This window comes from Arachis hypogaea, chromosome 16, assembly GCF_003086295.3.
Source record: "Arachis hypogaea cultivar Tifrunner chromosome 16, arahy.Tifrunner.gnm2.J5K5, whole genome shotgun sequence".
Lineage (NCBI taxonomy): Eukaryota > Viridiplantae > Streptophyta > Magnoliopsida > Fabales > Fabaceae > Arachis > Arachis hypogaea.
The window spans coordinates 15598927-15611806 of record NC_092051.1 but is presented as its reverse complement, the minus strand read 5'-3'; the positions used below and the strand labels follow the sequence as shown (position 1 = coordinate 15611806).

At 41.1% G+C, this 12880-nt stretch overlaps 1 non-coding gene across 1 annotated transcript; it reads right to left on the bottom strand.

The window, feature by feature from the left end:
• Positions 1 to 12494: 12494 nt before the first annotated feature.
• Positions 12495 to 12598, bottom strand: LOC112760439 (small nucleolar RNA R71). Its single transcript, XR_003180880.1, has one exon. It is a non-coding gene; the product is annotated as a small nucleolar RNA R71 (small nucleolar RNA).
• Positions 12599 to 12880: the final 282 nt, after the last annotated feature.

Genomic DNA, 12880 nt, shown 5'->3' with positions numbered 1-12880 from the left:
CGGATGGGCGGGAACTAGGGTACGCAGGCTGCCATTTATTAGCTACCATGACCTGACTTATCTCTTCATCATTAATGTATTTCCTGGCTACGTTCTGAATTTCCTGCATTGTCCAGATGGGCTTGGTGGTGAGGTGTTTTCGGAAATCCTCATTTAGCAAACCGTTGGTCAAGCGTAAGCTGGCCACCAAATCAGTTAAGCCGTCTATCTCGAGGCACTCATCGTTGAATCTGTCCAGGTATTTTTTGGTCGGCTCGCTATTTCGCTGCGTCATTCCTAGCAGGTTAATCGGGTGTTTTGCTTTGACGATGCGCGTGGTGAACTGGGCCAAGAAAGAACGACTGATGTAGGCAAACGTGGCTATGGAGCCCTGGGGGAGGGCATTAAACCAACGAATCGCCGGCCCAGCTAAGGTTACCGGGGAAGCCCAACATCTCACTTCGTCGCCTACCCCCTTCCAGATTCATCCTGGCCTCGAAGGCCATTAGATGTTCCTGGGAATCTTGGGTACCGTCGTACCTCATATCTGTCGGCTTGTCAAAATGCTTTGGTAGTCGTACTCCAAGGATCGAGTGGTGGAAAGGGGTTGCCCCCATGACCACCGGTTGCCTTTCCCTGCCGGGTTCTCTATTAGGCCGGCCTCTCCTCGTCCTTTCTCGGTGGTGCACTTGATGTGGCCGGCTTCTTCTTCTTCGTCCTCTGTCGCTTTCCCAGTCTTCTTCTTCGGTGTCTCTCGTTGGCGATCGGTTGTAGACCAGCGGGTCTCGACTTCTCCTTGGCACCTCTCTGCTCTCCTGGCTTTCTGATTCTATCAGGGGGATCGAGGTGCGCCTGGAGGCTGGAGCGACTTCTCTGGAGACTCCTTTCTCCCCTTTGAGTGGATCGGGAAGGCTCATGGCTAGGAGTGGGCTGACGACTTTCACGGTTGGCTACTTCTCGCTCCAAGTTCTGCACCCTGTGGCGCAGCTCTTGTATTATCCTGGCGCTGTCGCTGCCTGTCCCTCCAAAGGGTCGTCCCTCTGTGTGTCGCGGGGGAGATCTGCTGCCTTCGCGAACGGGGGCTCCGGCGGCTACCCCACTGCCTCGGGGATCTATCCCCTCCCCGCGGGTCCCGGCCATGCCGTCGGCCACGCCAGAAACTATAACAAAATCCATGTTGGGGAGAGTACCCACAGACGGCGCCAATGTTCGGTAAGTCGGGTTACCGAACGGTTCGGGTTGTTGGTTGAGTGTGAAGATGGGTCTCTACCTCGATTTGGACTCTGGGAACGGTTTGCGTTGGCTATCGATCTACCGAGCTCTTGATGAATTGAAGGGGGTGTCACTTGCAATGACATTCCGACGCCCAAGTCAGTAGAGTATATAGGTGATGCGAGAATTTGGAGTAGGGTGACGTACCTTGGGGGTAGAACCCTTCCTTTGTATACCCTGTTAGTAAGGTGGGCCCCGCAGGAGAAGGCCTCTTTCCAAGAAGGTTCCTTCTCCACAGTTGTCACGTAGCTGGCAAGGAGAGTGCGTGGCCAGGTCGCCTGGTGAGCGGGTCACTGTGACTCATCCAATCGGGTCGGTAAGTCCTTGGGCCAGGTTGGTTGACACGCCTAGTTGGGTTGGGCCGCAACAATATTATTGCCTAATAAAAAATACTTCGCTGATAAATAGTTTATTTAATTTTGTAGAATTATATGAACAAATTGAAGTAGTAAAAAATATGAGTGAAATGGATTTGTTTCATTAATATTTACTTAAAAATAAAAAATTATAAATATATTAAATATAAATGATCAACACTTGATTAAAAATATATGATAAAATAGATTTTTAAGTGTAGTGATAATTAACATCAAAATATAAAAAAGTAAGTGTATTTTTTATTTTAATAAATATTTAAATATAACATTATATATGTTATTAATATTAATTCTAAAAAGAAATATAAATCTAAACTCTTTTAATTCAGCGTAAATGCATAATTGATCACTATAAAATAAAGTTTTGTTATGATACCGAAAGAGTTGAAAATTTTCGTTGCATTGAATTGGAGTAAAATAATAATATAAATTAACAACCTGAATCTGAAATAAAAAATTATATCTTCTAGAGTCTACTTTTTTATATACTTTCTTTAGATGATTATTTAATATAAAGTAAAGTACTCTGATTTTTGCATTTGGGTTAAATTCTAACATAGTTTCATCTAAGGTATTTTTTAATTTTTAATTTTTATCTTAAAAAAATTTAAATGATTTTAATATTAGTTTACTGTTAAATTTTGATATAAATAATATAGATATTAATATTATTAATTAAGTTATATTTTTTATTATTGATCAAAATTTTTTTATAGTAGTACTATTTTTTCGTTTTTTATATAAATTTTAAATTCTTATAATCAGAATAAAAGAAAATAGTTTTTATATTGATAATTGTGTGAGTTACATTTACCTCCATATTAAAATTAAATATTATTGATTTTTTAATAATAATTGGATAATGTTCATACCCTAACCCAACACTAAGGCCCAGGTCTAAATAAAATGCCCAATTCAAAGACTGACCTTCACCGATCTCCTCAGAAGAGGTCGGATTCGACACACACTCCACTCTAAGGAGGTCGGGATCAAATGTTAGCTGGCAGATAACCCTTATTCAAATAAGTAACTGCCCCTAAAATCTCTCAACCCACTTCCAGGAACCATATCTCAACTTCCCTAAGATAAAGGGACGGTTATCCGCCTAAAAAGGTAGAACTACTCCAACGGTGGTTATTGGTTCACCACTATAAATACACTGACATCCCTCAGGTATCTCTAAGTTCTAATACTCTCTAAACCTGCTAATACCCTTTGCTAACTTAGGCATCAGAGTGTCCTTGCAGGTTCACATATACAAGTCGGATGGCAGCTCCCAGACGCAATTCTAGTCGGAGACTATCTCCACTCAACGTGTGGGCTAGTTTCACAAACCCAACCCATTAACTTCAGGTTACCCACGTAACATTGGCGCCGTTGTCGAGGACCTGGAGATCAACCAATGATGGCGGACGAATTCAACGAAGATGGAAACACAGCATCCGATTCTGAGTAAGAAAATCAGGATGCTGGTAACAATGACAGAGCGATAGTCACCCACCAAGGAGCGACCAACCAGAATAAAGAAGGCACTTCGTGAGTAAAAGACCAAAAGGGAAACTCCTTTGAGGGGCGTGAATCAGGAAAGGAAGGGTAGCCCCATGCAGCTGACTTCATGGGACTGTTCCATGGCCACTAAGGGCGCCTGGAGCAGTTGGAGCAAGAGTTAGAACGACAACGAGAAGCAGAGAGAAATTTGAGGAACGAGATCGAGCGATGAAAGGAGCTTGAGGAAAAGGTACTGAGGCTAGATTCGGCTCTCAAAGGTCGAAATTCTCGCAGTGACCGAGAAGACTCCCCCTTGGGAGGAGAAGATCCATTCAGTGAGGACATTATGAGGGCAAAAGTGCCAAAGAACTTTAAAAGTCCTGATATGGACCTCTACGACGGAACCACAGATCCAAAGCATCATTTAAGCAATTTTAAAAGTCGGATGTACTTAGCCGACACTTCTGATGCCACTCGCTGCAAGGCTTTCCCGACAACCCTGACTAAAGCAGCGATGAAGTGGTTCGATAGTCTCCCCTCGAGGTCTGTCAGCAGTTTCGACGACCTCTCACGGAAGTTCCTCATGAGATTCTTAATCCAAAAGGATAAGGTAAAGCACGCACCGAGCCTCTTGGGAGTAAAACAAGAGGTCGGAGAACCTTTACGGGACTACATGGAAAGATTCAACAAAGCGTGCTTGGAGATTCAAGATCTGCCCACAGAGGCAGTAATTATGGGCCTAGTAAATGGACTCCAAAAAGGCCCTTTCTCCCAGTCCATCTCAAAAAGGCACCCCACCTCCCTGAGTGATGTACAGGAAAGAGCAGAGAAGTACATCAACATGGAGAAAAATGCCAGGCTTCGAGAGCCAAGTTGGAGATCGGGGAACTCTCACTCATCAAAAGAGAGAGAAAAAGAGCCCAAGAAGAAAGAGGAAGTTGGCCCTGAAAGGCCTAGGAGATATCACTCCTACACTCCTCTATGAGTTTCCCTAGTAGATGTATACAGGGAAATTTGCCATACCGAAAGACTACCTCCCCCTAGGCCCATCAAAAATAAAAAGGGAGGGAGTCCTGGCGACTACTGTGAGTACCATAAGCTATATGGTCACTCAACAAATGATTGTTACGACCTCAAAAATGTGATAGAAAAACTGGCCGGAGAAAGTCGGTTGGACAGATATCTCATGGAAAGGTCGGACCACCATGGCAAGAGGAAGCGAGATGACGAGGACCGAAGAGATCCACCACCACAGACTCCAGAAAGACATATACACATGATCTCAGGGGGGTTTGCTGGAGGCGGTCTCACAAAGTCATCTCGAAAAAGACACTTGAAAGAAGTCTACCAAGTCTGGGGTGAAACTTCTGACCTTCCAACTATTTTTTTCACTAAAGAAGACGGGCAAGGAATCATTCCTGGACACGACGATCCAGTGGTGATAACCATGGTCCTTGCCAATGCCCATCTACACAGAACCTTGGTAGATCAGGGGAGCTCGGCCGATATCCTGTTCAAACCAGCATTTGATAAGCTGGGGTTGGATGAAAAGGAATTGAGAGCTTAGCCTGACACCTTATATGGGTTGGGGGACATGCCAATAAAGCCACTAGGATTCATACCTCTACGCAAAATCCAAAACTCTGAGCATCGACTTTATAGTCGTTGATGTGGGTTCGGCTTACAACGCCCTAATAGGTAGAACCACCTTAAATTGGCTCGGAGCAGTGGTGTCCACTCCCCACCTTTGCATGAAATTCCCAACACCAGAGGGAATTGCAACCATTAGAGAAGACCAGAAATTGGCGAGAAAATGCTACAACGAAAGCCTGAACTTGAGAAGAAAGGGTAAGGAGATGCACACCATTGAGCTTGGAGGAATCAGAGCTAAAGGAGAGTTGCAACCACAACCCTGGGAAAAAATCGAGGAGGTACAGGTTGGAAAAGAGGAAGAAAAAAATACCAGCGTAGGAGCCAACCTAAAAGAAGATTTGAAGCAGAAGCTTATAAGGCTCCTACAAGAGAATTCCGACCTCTTCGCTTGGAAAGCTTCCGACATGCCAGGGATAGATCCCGAACTCATGTCAAACAAACTGTCAGTATACCTCGGATCGCGACCTGTTCAGCAAAGAAGATGGAAGCTCGGACCTGAACGAGTTCAAGTGGTGGAAGAGCAAGTACAAGCCCTCTTAGAAGCCGACTTCATCAAAGAGGTTAAATATCCGGCGTGGCTGGCAAATGTAGTGCTAGTTAAAAAGCAAAATGGCAAGTGAAGGATGTGCGTCAATTACACCGACCTGAATAAGGCGTATCCTAAAGACCCATATCCACTTCCAAACATTGATACCTCAGTAGACTCCAGCTCGGGGTATCAATACTTGTCGTTTATGGATGCGTACTCGGGATATAATCAAATTCTGATGTACAAGCCGGATCAAGAAAAAACATCTTTCATCATGCCAAAAGCAAACTATTGCTATGTGGTCATGCCTTTCGGATTGAAAAATGCAGGAGCCACATACCAAAGGCTGATGAATAAGGTATTTGCCCCTCACCTTGGGAGTTTAATGGAAGTCTACGTAGACGACATGCTGGTAAAAACCAAGGACGAGGACGACCTCTTGACTGATCTCTTGCAAGTCTTCGACACCATTAGGATGCATGGGATGAGATTGAATCCCACAAAATGCACCTTCGCAGTAGAGGCAGGAAAATTTCTAGGATTTATGCTTACACAAAGAGGGATTGACGCCAACCCCGACAAATGCAGAGCAGTCCTAGAAATGAAAAGCCCGACTTGCTTAAGGGAGGTCCAACAGCTGAATGGCCGACTTGCAGCTCTCTCCAGGTTCTTGGCAGGATCAGCATTAAGATCCCTACCACTCTTCTCTCTATTAAGAAAAGGATGACAGTTCGAATGGACTCTTGAATGTGAAGAAGCATTCCATAAATTCAAAAGGTTTTTAAGCCAACCTTCCATTCTGACCCGACCTAAAGTTGGGGAAGAACTCGTCCTGTATTTGTCTGTAGCCTACAAAGTTGTAGCATCAGCTCTAATACGGGAAGACGAGGTCGGGCAGCATCCTGTATACTTCACCAGCAGAGCTCTACAAGGCCCTGAATTAAGGTATCAAAGACTCGAGAAGTTTGCATATGCCTTAATAGTAGCCTCTCGAAGGTTGCGGCCTTACTTTCAAGCACACACGATAAGAGTTCGAACGAACCAGCCCATGAAGCAAATCCTTCAGAAAATGGACATTGCAGGCAGAATGGTTCAATGGGCCATAGAGTTGTCCGTGTTTGACCTTAAGTACGAAACTCGGACGGCAATCAAAGCCCAATGTCTCACTGACTTCATGGCAGAATATGCAGGGGTTCAAGAGGAAGCTTCCACTACATGGGAGCTATATGTGGATGGATCCTCCAACAAAGTCGGAAGGGTACGGGTATAATATTAGTCAACCAAGAGGGAACGCAAGTAGAAGTATCCCTCAAATTTGAATTTCCAGCTTCTAAAAATCAGGCAGAATATGAAGCCTTGATTGCAGGATTAAAGCTGGCAGAAGAAGTTGGTGCGACCAAAGTATTTGTCTTCAGCGATTCTCAGGTGGTGACCTCCCAAATAAATGAAGAGTATCAGGCTAAAGACCCCAACATGAAGAGGTACTTAGACGAAACCTTGGAACATCTTAGCCGTTTTGCAGAGACCGAGGTCAAACACATAACTCGGGATCTCAACAGTAGAGCAAACACGCTCTCCAAACTAAAAAGTACCAAACCAGGAGGGAATAATAGATGTCTGATCCAAGAAACTCTCCAAGAACCCTCAGTTACAAAAAAAGAGGGTAGACAAGACGTCCTTGAAGTATCCGGATTGGACCTCAGATGGATGAGCCCACTAATCGAATATATGAAATTCGACATCCTACCCAAAGAGGAAAAAGGGGCCAAGAAAATACGGAGGGAAGCACAAAACTACACTTTGGTAAAAAATATCCTTTATAAAAGAGGGATATCTATACCATTATTAAAGTGCGTCCCAACCTCAAGGACAACTGAAGTCTTAGAAGATGTCCATAATGGTATCTGCGAAAATCATCTCGGAGCAAGGTCTTTGGCTAGGAAAGTCATACGAGCCGGGTTCTACTGGCCGACCTTACAAAAAGATGCCACCGAATTCGTAAGGAAGTGTCAACCATGCCAAATGCATGCAAACTTCCACGTCGCTCCCCCCGAGGAGCTCATTAGCATAACTTCTCCATGGCCTTTCGAAAAATGGGAATTGGACCTATTGGGACCCTTTCTCCAAGCGCTTGGACTAGTAAAGTATCTAATAGTGGGAGTAGACTACTTTACAAAGTGGATAGAAGCAGAACCACTAGCCACCATTACAGCCCAGAGAAGTTGGAAGTTCATCTACAAGAACATTATCACAAGGTATGAAGTCCCCCACTCCATCACCACTGATAATGGCACTCAGTTCACCGACTCAACCTTTAGAAACCTGGTAGCCAGTATGAAAATCAAACATCAGTTCACCTCGGTAGAGCACCCACAAGCAAATGGACAAGCCGAGGCGGCCAACAAAGTTATACTGGCAGGGTTGAAGAAAAGGTTGCAAGATGTAAAGGGAGCATGGGCTGAGGAACTTCCTCAAGTGTTATGGGCCTATCGGACTACACCTCAGTCTGCTACCGGAGAAACACCGTTCCGACTTGCTTATGGCATAGAAGTTGAAATCAATGAGCAAAGTCCAAGAGTGAGCTTCTACGACGAGGTTGGCAACATACAGGGAACAAAAAGAACTCGAGCTCCTTCCTGAAGTCCGAGAACAAGCCCAGATAAGAGAAGCAACACTGAAGCAAAGGATGACAAACAGATACAACAAAAAGGTCATTCGAAGAAGCTTCGCCCCCGACAACTTGGTCTTGATCAGAAATGACATCGAAGTCAACAAGTCAAGGGAAGGAAAGCTTGCTGCTAATTGGAAAGGGCCACATAAGATAAGTGAAGTCTTAGGAAGGGGATACTACAAGGTAACCGACTTGATCGGAACCAAACTACCCAGGTTGTCGCATGCTTGTAATATGAAAAGGTACTATAGTTGAAAGCGAACTCCACTCCCTGATGTACTCTTTTTTCCCGACTTCATGATTTTTTCTAAAAAGAAGGGTTTTCATGAAAGGAGTTTTAACGAGGCATCAAAGTAGAGGCTAAAGGGCAACAATTTTCAACCCCTTGGTAGCAAAAAGTGCCTTTGTCCATTGATGAGCGGATAATTTATACGCTTTTTGGCACTATTTTTAGTATGTTTTTAGTAGAATCTGGTTACTTTTAGGGATGTTTTCATTAGTTTTTATGTTAAATTCACATTTCTGGACTTTACTATGAGTTTGTGTGTTTTTCTGTGATTTCAGGTATTTTCTGGCTGAAATTGAGGGGCTTGAGCAAAATTCAGATTCAGAGGTTGAAGAAGGACTGCTGATGCTGTTGGATTCTGACCTCCCTGCACTCAAAGTGGATTTTCTGGAGTTACAGAACTCAAAATGGCGCGCTTCCAATTGCGTTGGAAATTAGACATCCAGGGCTTTCCAGTAATGTATAATAGTTCATACTTTGCCCGAGTTTAGATGACGCAAACTGGCGTTCAACGCCAGCTCTCTGCCCAATTCTGTCGTCCAGCGCCAGAAACAAGTTGCAAAGTGGAGTTCAACGCCCAAAATGGCACAAAAGCTGGCGTTCAACTTCAGAAAGAGCCTTTGCACGTGTAACATTCAAGCTCAACCCAAGCACACACCAAGTGGGCCCCGGAAGTGGATTTATGCATCAATTACTTACTTCTGTAAACCCTAATAGCTAGTTTATTATAAATAGGATTTTTTACTATTGTATTAGACATCCTGGATTGTATTTTTGATCCGGTGATCTCGTTTTGGGGGCTGGCCATTCGGCCATGCCTGAACCTTTCACTTATGTATTTTCAACTGTAGAGTTTCTACACTCCATAGATTAAGGTGTGGAGCTCTGCTGTTCCTCATGAATTAATGCAAAGTACTACTGTTTTTCTATTCAATTCAACTTATTCCACTTCTAAGATATTCATTCGCACTTCAACCTGAATGTGATGAACGTGACAATCATCATCATTCCCTATGAACGCGTGCCTGACAACCACTTCCGTTCTACCTTCGATTGAATGATTATCTCTTGGATCTCCTAATCAGAATCTTCGTGGTGTAAGCTAGATTGATGGCGGCATTCATGAGAGTCCGGAAAGTCTAAACCTTGTCTGTGGTATTCCGAGTAGGACTCTGGGATTGAATGACTGTGACGAACTTCAAACTCGCGAGTGCTGGGCGTAGTGACAGACGCAAAAGGATAGTAAATTCTATTCCAGTATGATCGAGAACCTCCAAGATGATTAGCCATGCAGTGACAGTGCATCGGACCATTTTCACAGATAGGAATAGGACGCAGCCATCGACAAGGGTGATGCCTCCAGACGATTAGCCGTGCTGTGACAGAGCATTTGGACCATTTTCCCGAGAGGATTAAAAGTAGCCATTGACAACGGTGACATCCTTACAAAAAGCCAGCCATGGAAAGGAGTAGGATTGATTGGATGAAGGCAGCAGGAAAGCAGAGGTTCAGAGGAACGAAAGCATCTCTATGCACTTATCTAAAATTCTCACCAATGATTTACATAAGTATTTCTATCCTTGTTTTCTTCTTTATTTTTGAAAACTCCATAATCAATTATTATCCGCCTGACTGAGATTTACAAGGTGACCATTGCTTGCTTCATATCGACAATCTCCGTGGGATCGACCCTTATTCACGTAAGGTTTATTACTTGGACGACCCAGTGCACTTGCTGGTTAGTTGTATCGAAGTTGTGACAAATTATGAATTAAGATCAGAGCACCAAGTTTTTGGAGCCATTACCAGGGATCACAATTTCGTGCATCAAGTTTTTGGCGCCGTTGCCGGGGATTGTTCGAGTTTGGACAACTGACGGTTCATCTTATTGCTCAGATTAGGTAATTTTCTTTTTGTTTTATTTTCAAAAAATTTTTCAAAAAAACTTTTCAAAAAAAATTTTCTCCTTTATTTTCGAAAAAAAAATAAAAATGTTTTCAAAAATATATTTTTCTTCAGAATTTTTAAGAATGAATTCTAGTGTTTCATGAAACATGTTGAATCCTATCTGGCTGTAAAGCCATACCCAAACTGCTTGGGGATTGGTCTTCAACTAATCACCTCAATGGATGTAATTTACATGCTAGAGCTTGGCTGGCTATTAAGCCATGCCTAACCCTCAGATTGGAACTTTAGACTAAGAATTGAAGATTCCTGGAATTCATATTAAAAATTTTGGAATCCTTATTTTTTTTTTTCAAATAATTTTCGAAAATACAAAAAAATCATAAAATCATAAAAATAAAAAATATTTTGTGTTTCTTGCTTGAGTCTTGAGTCAATTTTTGAGTTTGGTGTCAATTGCATACTCATCTTGCATTTTTCGAAAATTGCATCATTCATAGTGTTCTTCATGATCTTCAAGTTGTTCTTAGTAAGTCTTCTTGTTTGATCTTTATATTTTCTTGTTTTGTGTCTTTTCTTGTTTTTCATATGCATTCTTGAAATCTTAGTGTCTAAGCATTAAAGATTTCTAAGTTTGGTGTCTTGCATGTTTTCTTTGCATTAAGAATTTTTCAAAAATAAGTTCTTGATGTTCATCTTGACATTCAAAGTGTTCTTGGTGTTCATATTGACATTCATAGCATTCTTGCATGCATTCATTGTTTTGATCTAAAAATTTCATGCATTGCATCATTTTCATGTTCTTCTCTCTCCTCATTAAAAATTCAAAAAAAAAAATAAAAAAAATATCTTCCCCTTTTTCTCTCTCATAAATTCGAAAATTTGGATTGACTTTTTCAAAAAATTTTAAAAATCTAGTTGTTTTTATGAGTCAAATCAAATTTTCAATTTAAAAATCTCATCTTTTTCAAAATCTTTTTCAAAAATCAAATCTTTTTCATTTTTCTTAGTTATTTTCAAAAATTATAAAAATATTTTTCAAAAATCTTTTTCTTATCTTTATCACATAACTTTCGAAAATAACATCACCAATTAATTTTTTGATTCAAAAATTTCAAGTTTGTTACTTACTTGTTAAGAAAGATTCAAACTTTAAGTTCTAGAATCATATCTTGTGATTTCTTGTGAATCAAGTCATTAATTGTGATTTAAAAAAAAAATCAAATCTCTTTCAAAACTAATTTCAATCATATCTTTTCAAAAATATCTTCTTATCTTATCTTTTTCAAAAATTTGATTTCAAAATATCTTTTCTAACTTCCTAACTTCTTATCTTTTCAAAATTGATTTTCAAAATTTGTTTCAACTAACTAACTAACTTTTTGTTTGTTTCTTATCTTTTTCAAAACTACCTAACTAACTCTCTCTCTTTCTCTCTAATTTTCGAAAATATCTCCCCCCTTTTTCAAAATTTCTTTTTAATTAATTAATTATTTTAATTTTTAATTTTAATTTTTGAAAACCACTAACCTTTTTCAAAAACTATTTTCGAAAATCACTAACCCTTTTTCAAAAAAAAAAAATTTTCGAAAATCCTTCTCCCCCATCTCCTTCTAATTATTTATTCATCTACTAACACTTCTCTTCATCTCACATCATTGCTCCTATCCTTACCCTTGTGTTTGGATTCTTCATTCTTCTTCACCCCTAGTCCTTTTCTTCTTCTACTAACAATAAGGAACCTCTTTACTGTGACATAGAGGATTCCTTTTCTTTTCTTGTTCTCTTCTCTTTCTTATGAGCAGGAACAAGGAAAAAGCATTCTTGTTGAAACTGATCCAGAACCTGAAAGGACTCTGAAGAGGAAACTAAGAGAAGCTAAATTACAACAATCCAGAGACAACCTTATTGAAAATTTCGAACAAGTAAAGGAGATGGCAGCCGAACCCAACAACAATAATGCAAGGAGAATGCTTGGTGACTTTACTGCACCAAATTCCAATTTACATGGAAGAAGCATCTCCATTCCTGCCATTGGAGCAAACAACTTTGAGCTGAAACCTCAATTAGTTTCTCTGATGCAGCAGAACTGCAAGTTTCATGGACTTCCATCTGAAGATCCTTTTCAGTTCTTAACTGAATTCTTGCAGATATGTGATATTGTTAAGACTAATGGAGTAAGATCCTGAAGTCTACAGGCTCATGCTTTTCCCTTTTGCTGTAAGAGACAGAGCTAGAATATGGTTGGACTATCAACCTAAGGATAGCCTGAACTCTTGGGATAAGCTGGTCAAGGCTTTCCTAGCCAAGTTCTTTCCTCCTCAAAAGCTGAGTAAGCTTAGAGTGGATGTTCAGACCTTCAGACAGAAAGAAGGTGAATCCCTCTATGAAGCTTGGGAGAGATACAAAGGACTGACCAAAAAGTGTCCTTCTGACATGTTTTCAGAATGGACCATCCTGGATATATTCTATGATGGTCTGTCTGAATTAGCTAAAATGTCATTGGATACTTCTACAGGTGGATCCATTCACCTAAAGAAAACGCCTGCAGAAGCTCAAGAACTCATTGACATGGTTGCTAATAACCAATTCATGTACACTTCTGAGAGGAATCCTGTGAGTAATGGGACGCCTATGAAGAAGGGAGTTCTTAAAATTGATACTCTGAATGCCATATTGGCTCAAAACAAAATATTGACTCAGCAAGTCAATATGATTTC